The sequence below is a fragment of the Rutidosis leptorrhynchoides genome, chromosome 2 (genome assembly GCF_046630445.1).
Source record: "Rutidosis leptorrhynchoides isolate AG116_Rl617_1_P2 chromosome 2, CSIRO_AGI_Rlap_v1, whole genome shotgun sequence".
In the NCBI taxonomy this organism is placed as follows: Eukaryota; Viridiplantae; Streptophyta; class Magnoliopsida; order Asterales; family Asteraceae; genus Rutidosis; species Rutidosis leptorrhynchoides.
The window spans coordinates 382,891,675-382,904,775 of NC_092334.1; positions in this window are offsets into that span (position 1 = coordinate 382,891,675).

A 13,101-nucleotide genomic window follows, 5' to 3' on the forward strand; every position below is an offset into this window, starting at 1 on the left:
GATTCATGCGGCTCAAAGCCTTGCAGAAATTGACGTGACGGGAATGTGGCAGGGGTGAATTTATGTTTTGAGGTTGCAATTGAGAACAATTGCAAGGGATACCACCCGATCAAGCTCATCCTTGGCAGCTTTTAGCTGGCCCTCCAAGTCATTCATAGCTTCCCGAGCCTTAGCCGCCTCATCATCATGGGCAAAGCCATCCAGAGGGAAAGTATTCAGCGTCACGATTGCCCGAGCACGTGCAACCTTTGCATCATCCGGAGGGAGGGCATAAACAGTCTGAAGAAGGGCGGAGGACGACCCCTTCTCTAGGGCACCCATGCAACCATGATAATCAATATCCAGCTGAGAGAAAGCACCAATGATGTCCTCTCCGACAGGTACCTTAAAGTGGACATCATCAAAACTCTCCAGTGTATACTGATCACCCTCCCCGTGACCCTCCTCATCACCCTCCAAGACCATGGGCTCCATCACCGCAACCCCACCGCCAACAGAAGACTCAGCAGCACCTGCAAGCATAAAGGTCTTTTAAGTATAACATGTGTATCATGATAAAAATAGATTAGCACACCGGGACAAATAAAAGTACCTCGGGCTTTCTTCATCCGAAGTTGAGGAAGCCCTTTAATCTTGTAGTGACCCGAACTTTTCCGAACCTTTCTATGATTATATGTTTAATGAAAACTATATTTACATGATTAAATGTTTCCAACATGTTAAGCAATCAAACTTGTTAAGACTTGGTTAATTGAAACGGAAATTTTGTAAACGTCTGATTACCCAGTTTGACCAATGATTCACGAACGCTATAAGTTGTATATGACATGATGATACATAAATGAATAAATATATATGTTTAACATGATATAATGATCATCAAGTATCTCATTAAAAATAGTAACAATGAGTTATATACTTAAAAAGGAGACTATTGACGTATGAAACTCGAAACGATACATATAACGATTATCGTTATAACCACGTCTTACTAAATATATATGAAGCATATTAATACATTGTTATATTATATATAACATGATAATATGATAATTAAATATATCATTAAGTGTATTAACAATGAACTACATAAGTAAAAACAAGACTACTAACTTAAGGATTTCGAAACGAGACATATATGTAACGATTATCGTTGTAACGACATTTAAATGTATATATCATATTAAGATATATTAATATATCATAATATCATGATAATATAATAATTTAAAATCTCATTTGATATTATAAACATTGGGTTAACAACATTTAACAAGATCGTTAACCTAAAGGTTTCAAAACAACACTTACATGTAACGACTAACGATGACTTAACGACTCAGTTAAAATGTATATACATGTAGTGTTTTAATATGTATTCATACACTTTTGAAAGACTTCAAGACACTTATCAAAATACTTCTACTTAACAAAAATGCTTACAATTACATCCTCGTTCAGTTTCATCAATAATTCTACTCGTATGCACCCGTATTCGTACTCGTACAATACACAGCTTTTTTATGTATGTACTATTGGTATATACACTCCAATGATCAGCTCTTAGCAGACCATGTGAGTCACCTAACACATGTGGGAACCATCATTTGGCAACTAGCATGAAATATCTCATAAAATTACAAAAATATGAGTAATCATTCATGACTTATTTACATGAAAACAAAATTACATATCCTTTATATCTAATCCATACACCAACGACCAAAAACACCTACAAATACTTTCATTCTTCAATTTTCTTCATCTAATTGATCTCTCTCAAGTTCTATCTTCAAGTTCTAAGTGTTCTTCATAAATTCTACAAGTTCTAGTTACATAAAATCAAGAATACTTTCAAGTTTGCTAGCTCACTTCCAATCTTGTAAGGTGATCATCCAACCTCAAGAAATCTTTGTTTCTTACAGTAGGTTATCATTCTAATACAAGGTAATATTCATATTCAAACTTTGGTTCAATTTCTATAACTATAACAATCTTATTTCAAGTGATGATCTTACTTGAACTTGTTTTCGTGTCATGATTCTGCTTCAAGAACTTCGAGCCATCCAAGGATCCTTTGAAGCTAGATCTATTTTTCTCATTTCCAGTAGGTTTATCCAAGGAACTTGAGGTTCATACATATAAAGCTATCTTATTCGAAGGTTTAAACTTGTAATCACTAGAACATAGTTTAGTTAATTCTAAACTTGTTCGCAAATAAAAGTTAATCCTTCTAAATTGACTTTTAAAATCAACTAAACACATGTTCTATATCTATATGATATTCTAACTTAATGATTTAAAACCTGGAAACACGAAAAACACCGTAAAACCGGATTTACGCCGTCGTAGTAACACCGCGGGCTGTTTTGGGTTAGTTAATTAAAAACTATGATAAACTTTGATTTAAAAGTTGTTATTTTGGGAAAATGATTTTTATTATGAACATGAAACTATATCCAAAAATTATGGTTAAACTCAAAGTGGAAGTATGTTTTCTAAAATGGTCATCTAGACGTCGTTCTTTCGACTGAAATGACTACCTTTACAAAAACAACTTGTAACTTATTTTTCCGACTATAAACCTATACTTTTTCTGTTTAGATTCATAAAATAGAGTTCAATATGAAACTATATCAATTTGATTCACTCAAAACGGATTTAAAATGAAGAAGTTATGGGTAAAACAAGATTGGATAATTTTTCTCATTTTAGCTACGTGAAAATTGGTAACAAATCTATTCCAACCATAACTTAATCAACTTGTATTGTATATTATGTAATCTTGAGATACCATAGACACGTATACAATGTTTCGACCTATCATGTCGACACATCTATATATATTTCGGAACAACCATAGACACTCTATATGTGAATGTTGGAGTTAGCTATACAGGGTTGAGGTTGATTCCAAAATATATATAGTTTGAGTTGTGATCAATACTGAGATACGTATACACTGGGTCGTGGATTGATTCAAGATGATATTTATCGATTTATTTCTGTACATCTAACTGTGGACAACTAGTTGTAGGTTACTAACGAGGACAGCTGACTTAATAAACTTAAAACATCAAAATATATTAAAAGTGTTGTAAATATATTTTGAACATACTTTGATATATATGTATATATTGTTATATGTTCGTGAATCAACCAGTGGCCAAGTCTTACTTCCCGACGGAGTAAAAATCTGTGAAAGTGAGTTATAGTCCCACTTTTAAAATCTAATATTTTTGGGATGAGAATACATGCAGGTTTTATAAATGATTTACAAAATAGACACAAGTACGTGAAACTACATTCTATGGTTGAATTATCGAAATCGAATATGCCCTTTTTTATTAAGTCTGGTAATCTAAGAATTAGGGAACAGACACCCTAATTGACGCGAATCCTAAAGATAGATCTATTGGGCCTAACAAACTCCATCCAAAGTACCGGATGCTTTAGTACTTCGAAATTTATATCATATCCGAAGGGTGTCCCGGAATGATGGGGATATTCTTATATATGCATCTTGTTAATGTCGGTTACCAGGTGTTCACCATATGAATGACTTTTATCTCTATGTATGAGAAGTGTATTGAAATATGAAATTTTGTGGTCTATTATTATGATTTGATATATATAGGTTAAACCTATAACTCACCAACATTTTTGTTGACGTTTTAAGCATGTTTATTCTCAGGTGATTATTAAGAGCTTCCGCTGTTGCATACTAAAATAAGGACAAGATTTGGAGTCCATGTTTGTATGATATTGTGTAAAAACTGCATTCAAGAAACTGATTTCGATGTAGCATATTTGTATTGTAAACCATTATGTAATGGTCGTGTGTAAACGGGATATTTTAGATTATCATTATTTGATAATCTACGTAAAGCTTTTTAAACCTTTATTTATGAAATAAAGGTTATGGTTTGTTTTAAAAATGAATGCAGTCTTTGAAAAACGTCTCATATAGAGGTCAAAACCTCGCAACGAAATCAATTAATATGGAACGTTTTTAATCAATAAGAACGGGACATTTCAGTTGGTATCCGAGCGTTGGTCTTAGAGAACCAGAATTTTGCATTAGTGTGTCTTATCGAGTTTGTTAGGATGCATTAGTGAGTCTGGACTTCGACCGTGTTTACTTGAAAAATGATTGCTTAACAAATTTTGTTGGAAACTATATATTTTTAACATGTGAATATTATGTGATATATTAATCTCTTAACGCGTTTGATATTATGTGATAGATGTCTACCTCTAGAACAAGTCACATTGACTCACCTAATAATAATGAAGAGTCAAATGTAAATTGGAATGATTCGTGGACTGATTCACAAGTTCCCGAAGAGGAACCGGAAGAAGAGTCGGAACCAGAAGAAGAATCGGAATCAGAAGAAGAATCGGAACCGGATGAAGAAATAGAACCGGTGGGGGAAATAATAAAACGGTTAAGTAAAAGAAAATCCTCAACCAACCGACCAAGGTTAATTATGGTCAATGGTGTTTCCGCCAAGGAAGCAAAATATTGGGAGGATTACCAATTCTCCGATGAATCGGATTCCGACTAGAATTCCGATGATGTTATAGAAATTACCCCAACTGAATTTAAAAGGGCAAAAGAAAATAATAAGGGAAAGGGCATAAAAATAGAGAAATCTAATTCCAACCCCGATGAACTTTATATGTATCGTCAACCCCCGAAGTCCTTAAGTTGTAACAATGACCCGGGAACCTCTAAACTACCAAGTTTTTCTAAACCAATGTGGAAAACGACGGCTCGTATTAGGGGAACATCATATATCCCTAGAAACTTGGCAAAACGAAGCAAAATCGAAGAAGAAGAAACAAGCGAGTCGGAATAAGATAGTTGTATTCGTGTGGTGTAATATATGTAATATAGTGTGCTTATGCTTTATGATATATGTAAAAATTGCTTGTATTAATAAGTATTTTTTTATGAATCTAACTCTTGTCTATTTTACAGTATAAAAACACAAAATGGATAGACAACCCAATATTTTAAGAGACCTACCCGGAGACATGATTGATGAAATCTTGTCTAGAGTCGGTCAGAATTCTTCGGCACAACTATTTAAGGCGAGATCAGTTTGTAAGACATTCGAAGAACGTTCCAAGAATGCCTTGGTTTATAAAAGGCTTTCGTTCGAAAGATGGGGGATATCACATTGGGAAATCCATAAGTTACGATGTGTTTACTTTGATGCATATATTGCGGGGAACCCAAATGCTATTTCACGCAATGGGTTAAGAAATTATTTTGACTCAATATATCCGAATATTGGACTTCGTGATTTAGAAAAAGTGGCTAACATGCAACATAAAGAAGCATGTTATGCTTACGGATTAGTAATGTTCGCTTCTCACCAAAGTGAGAACAAGAACATCGGCCTACAACTATTAAACAAAACGTTCCCACAAGTGACGGAGTCGGTAATTGGGGTAAGAAATGAGGTTTTTAGATTGTTACGGGACTGTTGGACATTACGTAACCCTCGTCCCTTTGACGACGTTACAACACGCTATCTTATCAACGGCCATAACGGTTATGTTCCACAAGACCAAGGATGGGAAGTAGTCCTAGTAAAACCAGAATGCATGATTTGTTTCTGGACGTATGAATTACGTGTCTTTATTGCCTTTGCTGAACGACTTGCGTACTAGCTAGAATTATCTTCACAACCATCTTGTATCAAATTTATTATGTGCTATATTTCATGCTATATGTAAAATAAGCGGTATTGTAAGTTTGTAAAATATTGTGTAAAAGTTTGAACGCGAAATATTATTATAATCAGTTTTTTATATAGAATTGTAGTAGTTGAATTGTATATTAGCTACTAAGTATGAACTTAACGGGTAGGTACTACCCGAATTTAAATTTATAAAACGCTAATATGAAGAAAAAGCTTTTATAAATGAGTTCATATTATGCTACGAAATACTATTAACTACTCTTAATATTCTGTATGATTAACTTGTTCCATTTGACTATTTTGAAGGAAATGGCACCGACTACTCGACACACCGTGAATATGAATGAAGAGGAATTCCGTACTTTTCTAGCTTCAAACATAGCCGCAGTACAGGCTGCGCTACATACCAACAATAACATTGGATCTAGCAGTACAGGAAATCGTGTAGGATGCACCTACAAAGAATTCACTGCCTGTAAACCTTTGGAATTTGATGGAACCGAAGGACCGATCGGATTGAAACGGTGGACCGAGAAGGTCGAATCGGTGTTTGCCATAAGTAAGTGTACTGAAGAGGACAAAGTGAAGTACGCTACGCATACCTTCACAGGTTCTGCGTTAACATGGTGGAATACCTATCTAGAGCAATTGGGACAAGACGATGCGTACGCACTACCGTGGTCAGCATTCAAGCACTTGATGAACGAGAAGTACCGTCCCAGAACCGAGGTCAATAAGCTCAAGACAGAACTTAGAGGGTTACGAACCAAAGGATTTGATATTACCACGTACGAAAGACGATTCACAGAATTGTGCCTATTGTGTCCGGGAGCATTCGAAGATGAGGAAGAGAAGATCGACGCGTTTGTGAAAGGATTACCGGAAAGAATCCAAGAAGATATAAGTTCACACGAGCCCGCCTCCATACAACAGGCATGTAGAATGGCTCACAAACTAGTGAACCAGATTGAAGAAAGAAATAAAGAACAGACTACTGAAGAGGCCAATGTGAATCAAGTCAAAAGAAAGTGGGAGGAAAACGGTGATAAGAATCACCAATACAACAACAACAGCAATTACAACAATAATCGCAACAATTATCCCAACAATCGCAACATCAATCGCAACTACAACAAACGGCCCAACAACAACAACAACAACAACAACAGCAACTACAACAATCATCCCAACAACAATAATAACCGCAACAACAACAACAATCAGAAGCAGCTATGCCAAAGGTGTGAAAAGTATCACTCGGGGTTCTGCACCAAATTTTGCAACAAGTGTAAAAGAAATGGTCATAGAACGGCGAAGTGTGAGGTCTACGGACCAGGGGTTAATAGAACGAAAGGAACAAATGGTGTCGGAACGAGTAATGGCGGAGCAAGTAGTGTTGGAGCAAGTTATGCCAATGTAGTTTGTTATAAATGTGGAAAACCGGGCCACATTATTAGAAATTGCCCGAACCAGGAGAACACGAATGGACAAGGCCGCGGAAGAGTTTTCAATATTAATGCGGCAGAGGCATAGGAAGACCCGGAGCTTGTTACGGGTACGTTTCTTATTGACAATAAATCTGCTTACGTTTTATTTGATTCGGGTGCGGATAGAAGCTATATGAGTAGAGATTTTTGTGCTAAATTAAGTTGTCCATTGACGCCTTTGGATAGTAAATTTTTACTCGAATTAGCAAATGGTAAATTAATTTCAGCAGATAATATATGTCGGAATCGAGAAATTAAACTGGTTAGCGAAACATTTAAGATTGATTTGATACTAGTAGAGTTAGGGAGTTTTGATGTGATAATCGGTATAGACTGGTTGAAAGAAGTGAAAGCAGAGATCGTTTGTTACAAAAATGCAATTCGCATTATACGAGAAAAAGGAAAACCCTTAATGGTGTACGGAGAAAAGGGCAACACGAAGCTACATCTTATTAGTAATTTGAAGGCACAAAAACTAATAAGAAAAGGTTGCTATGCTGTTCTAGCACATGTCGAGAAATTACAAACTGAAGAAAAGAGCATCAATGATGTTCCCATTGCAAAAGAATTTCCCGATGTATTTCCGAAAGAATTACCGGGATTACCCCCACATCGATCCGTTGAATTTCAAATAGATCTTGTACCAGGAGCTGCACCAATAGCTCGTGCTCCTTACAGACTCGCACCCAGCGAGATGAAAGAACTACAAAGCCAATTACAAGAACTTTTAGAGCGTGGTTTCATTCGACCAAGCACATCACCGTGGGGAGCTCCTGTTTTGTTTGTCAAAAAGAAAGATGGTACATTCAGGTTGTGTATCGACTACCAAGAGTTGAACAAACTTACCATCAAGAACCGCTACCCACTACCGAGAATCGACGACTTATTTGATCAACTACAAGGCTCGTCTGTTTATTCAAAGATTGACTTACGTTCCAGGTATCATCAAATGCGGGTGAAAGAAGATGATATTCCAAAGACTGCTTTCAGAACACGTTACGGTCATTACGAGTTTATGGTCATGCCGTTTGGTTTAACTAATGCACCAGCTGTGTTCATGGACCTTATGAACCGAGTGTGTGGACCATACCTTGACAAGTTTGTCATTGTTTTCATTGATGACATACTTATTTACTCAAAGAATGACCAAGAACACGGTGAACATTTGAGAAAGGTGTTAGAAGTATTGAGGAAGGAAGAATTGTACGCTAAGTTTTCAAAGTGTGCATTTTGGTTGGAAGAAGTTCAATTCCTCGGTCACATAGTGAACAAAGAAGGTATTAAGGTGGATCCGGCAAAGATAGAAACTGTTGAAAAGTGGGAAACCCCAAAAACTCTGAAACACATACGCCAGTTTTTAGGACTAGCTGGTTACTACAGAAGGTTCATCCAAGACTTTTCCAGAATAGCAAAACCCTTGACTGCATTAACGCATAAAGGGAAGAAAATTGAATGGAATGATGAACAAGAGAAAGCGTTTCAGTTATTGAAGAAAAAGCTAACTACGGCACCTATATTGTCATTGCCTGAAGGGAATGATGATTTTGTGATTTATTGTGATGCATCAAATCAAGGTCTTGGTTGTGTATTAATGCAACGAACTAAGGTGATTGCTTATGCGTCTAGACAATTGAAGATTCACGAACAAAATTATACGACGCATGATTTGGAATTAGGCGCGGTTGTTTTTGCATTAAAGACTTGGAGGCACTACTTATATGGGGTCAAAAGTATTATATATACCGATCACAAAAGTCTTCAACACATATTTAATCAGAAACAACTAAATATGAGGCAGCGTAGGTGGATTGAATTGTTGAATGATTACGACTTTGAGATTCGTTACCACCCGGGGAAGGCAAATGTGGTAGCCAATGCCTTGAGCAGGAAGAACAGAGAACCCATTCGAGTAAAATCTATGAATATAATGATTCATAATAACCTTACTACTCAAATAAAGGAGGCGCAACAAGGAGTTTTAAAAGAGGGAAATTTAAAGGATGAAATACCCAAAGGATCGGAGAAGCATCTTAATATTCGGGAAGACGGAACCCGGTATAGGGCTGAAAGGATTTGGGTACCAAAATTTGGAGATATGAGAGAAATGGTACTTAGAGAAGCTCATAAAACCAGATACTCAATACATCCTGGAACGGGGAAGATGTACAAGGATCTCAAGAAACATTTTTGGTGGCCGGGTATGAAAGCCGATGTTGCTAAATACGTAGGAGAATGTTTGACGTGTTCTAAGGTCAAAGCTGAGCATCAGAAACCATCAGGTCTACAACAACAACCTAAAATCCCGGAATGGAAATGGGAAAACATTACCATGGATTTCATTACTAAATTACCAAGGACTGCAAGTGGTTATGATACTATTTGGGTAATAGTTGATCGTCTCACCAAGTCAGCACACTTCTTGCCAATAAGAGAAGATGACAAGATGGAGAAGTTAACACGACTGTATTTGAAGGAAGCCGTCTCCAGACATGGAATACCAATCTCTATTATCTCTGATAGGGATGGCAGATTTATTTCAAGATTCTGGAAGACATTACAGCAAGCATTGGGAACTCGTCTAGACATGAGTACTGCCTATCATCCACAAACTGATGGGCAGAGCGAAAGGACGATACAAACGCTTGAAGACATGCTACGAGCTTGTGTTATTGATTTCGGAAATAGTTGGGATCGACATCTACCGTTAGCAGAATTTTCCTACAACAACAGCTACCATTCAAGCATTGAGATGGCACCGTTTGAAGCACTTTATGGTAGAAAGTGCAGGTCTCCAATTTGTTGGAGTGAAGTGGGGGATAGACAGATTACGGGTCCGGAGATAATACAAGAAACTACCGAGAAAATCATCCAAATTCAACAAAGATTGAAAACCGCCCAGAGTCAACAAAAGAGCTACGCCGACATTAAAAGAAAAGATATAGAATTTGAAATTGGAGAGATGGTCATGCTTAAGGTTGCACCTTGGAAAGGCGTTGTTTGATTTGGTAAACGAGGTAAATTAAATCCAAGGTATATTGGACCATTCAAGATTATTGATCGTGTCGGACCAGTAGCTTACCGACTTGAGTTACCTCAACAACTCGCGGCTGTACATAACACTTTCCACGTCTCGAATTTGAAGAAATGTTTTGCTAAAGAAGATCTCACTATTCCGTTAGACGAAATTCAAATCAACGAAAAACTTCAATTCATCGAAGAACCCGTCGAAATAATGGATCGTGAGGTAAAAAGATTAAAACAAAACAAGATACCAATTGTTAAGGTTCGATGGAATGCTCGTAGAGGACCCGAGTTCACCTGGGAATGAGAAGATCAGATGAAGAAGAAGTACCCGCACTTATTTTCAGAAGATGAGCCAACACCTCCAGAAGAAGAAGTACCCGAAATTTATTTAACGAGCCAACACCCTCCCCGTGACCCTCCTCATCACCCTCCAAGACCATGGGCTCCATCACCGCAACCCCACCGCCAATAGAAGACTTAGCAGCACCTGCAAGCATAAAGGTCTTTTAAGTATAACATGTGTATCATGATAAAAATAGATTAGCACACCGGGACAAATAAAAGTACCTCGGGCTTTCTTCATCCGAAGTTGAGGAAGCCCTTTAATCTTGTAGTGACCCGAACTTTTCCGAACCTTTCTATGATTATATGTTTAATGAAAATTATATTTACATGATTAAATGTTTCCAACATGTTAAGCAATCAAACTTGTTAAGACTTGGTTAATTGAAACGAAAATTTTGTAAACGTCTGATTACCCAGTTTGACCAATGATTCACGAACGCTATAAGTTGTATATGACATGATGATACATAAATGAATAAATATATATGTTTAAAATGATATAATGATCATCAAGTATCTCATTAAAAATAGTAACAATAAGTTATATACTTAAAAAGGAGACTATTGACGTATGAAACTCGAAACGATACATATAACGATTATCGTTATAACCACGTCTTACTAAATATATATGAAGCATATTAATACATTGTTATATTATATAATAACATGATAATATGATAATTAAATATATCATTAAGTGTATTAACAATGAACTACATAAGTAAAAACAAGACTACTAACTTAAGGATTTCGAAACGAGACATATATGTAACGATTATCGTTGTAACGACATTTAAATGTATATATCATATTAAGATATATTAATATATCATAATATCATGATAATATAATAATTTAAAATCTCATTTGATATTATAAACATTGGGTTAACAACATTTAACAAGATCGTTAACCTAAAGGTTTCAAAACAACACTTACATGTAACGACTAACGATGACTTAACGACTCAGTTAAAATGTATATACATGTAGTGTTTTAATATGTATTCATACACTTTTGAAAGACTTCAAGACACTTATCAAAATACTTCTACTTAACAAAAATGCTTACAATTACATCCTCGTTCAGTTTCATCAATAATTCTACTCGTATGCACCCGTATTCGTACTCGTACAATACACAGCTTTTTTATGTATGTACTATTGGTATATACACTCCAATGATCAGCTCTTAGCAGCCCATTTGAGTCACCTAACACATGTGGGAACCATCATTTGGCAACTAGCATGAAATATCTCATAAAATTACAAAAATATGAGTAATCATTCATGACTTATTTACATGAAAACAAAATTACATATCCTTTATATCTAATCCATACACCAACGACCAAAAACACCTACAAACACTTTCATTCTTCAATTTTCTTCATCTAATTGATCTCTCTCAAGTTCTATCTTCAAGTTCTAAGTGTTCTTCATAAATTCTACAAGTTCTAGTTACATAAAATCAAGAATACTTTCAAGTTTGCTAGCTCACTTCCAATCTTGTAAGGTGATCATCCAACCTCAAGAAATCTTTGTTTATTATAGTAGGTTATCATTCTAATACAAGGTAATATTCATATTCAAACTTTGGTTCAATTTCTATAACTATAACAATCTTATTTCAAGTGATGATCTTACTTGAACTTGTTTTCGTGTCATGATTCTGCTTCAAGAACTTCGAGCCATCCAAGGATCCTTTGAAGCTAGATCTATTTTTCTCATTTCCAGTAGGTTTATCCAAGGAACTTGAGGTAGTAATGATGTTCATAACATCATTCGATTCATACATATAAAGCTATCTTATTCGAAGGTTTAAACTTGTAATCACTAGAACATAGTTTAGTTAATTCTAAACTTGTTCGCAAATAAAAGTTAATCCTTCTAACTCGACTTTTAAAATCAACTAAACACATGTTCTATATCTATATGATATTCTAACTTAATGATTTAAAACCTGGAAACACGAAAAACACCGTAAAACCGGATTTACGCCGTCGTAGTAACACCGCGGGCTGTTTTGGGTTAGTTAATTAAAAACTATGATAAAATTTGATTTAAAAGTTGTTATTCTGGGAAAATGATTTTTATTATGAACATGAAACTATATCCAAAAATTATGGTTAAACTCAAAGTGGAAGTATGTTTTCTAAAATGGTCATCTAGACGTCGTTCTTTCGACTGAAAGGACTACCTTTACAAAAACAACTTGTAACTTATTTTTCCGACTATAAACCTATACTTTTTCTATTTAGATTCATAAAATAGAGTTCAATATGAAACTATAGCAATTTGATTCACTCAAAACGGATTTAAAATGAAGAAGTTATGGGTAAAACAAGATTGGATAATTTTTCTCATTTTAGCTACGTGAAAATTGGTAACAAATCTATTCCAACCATAACTTAATCAACTTGTATTGTATATTATGTAATCTTGAGATACCATAGACACGTATACAATGTTTTGACCTATCATGTCGACACATCTATATATATTTCGGAACAACCATAGACACTCTAT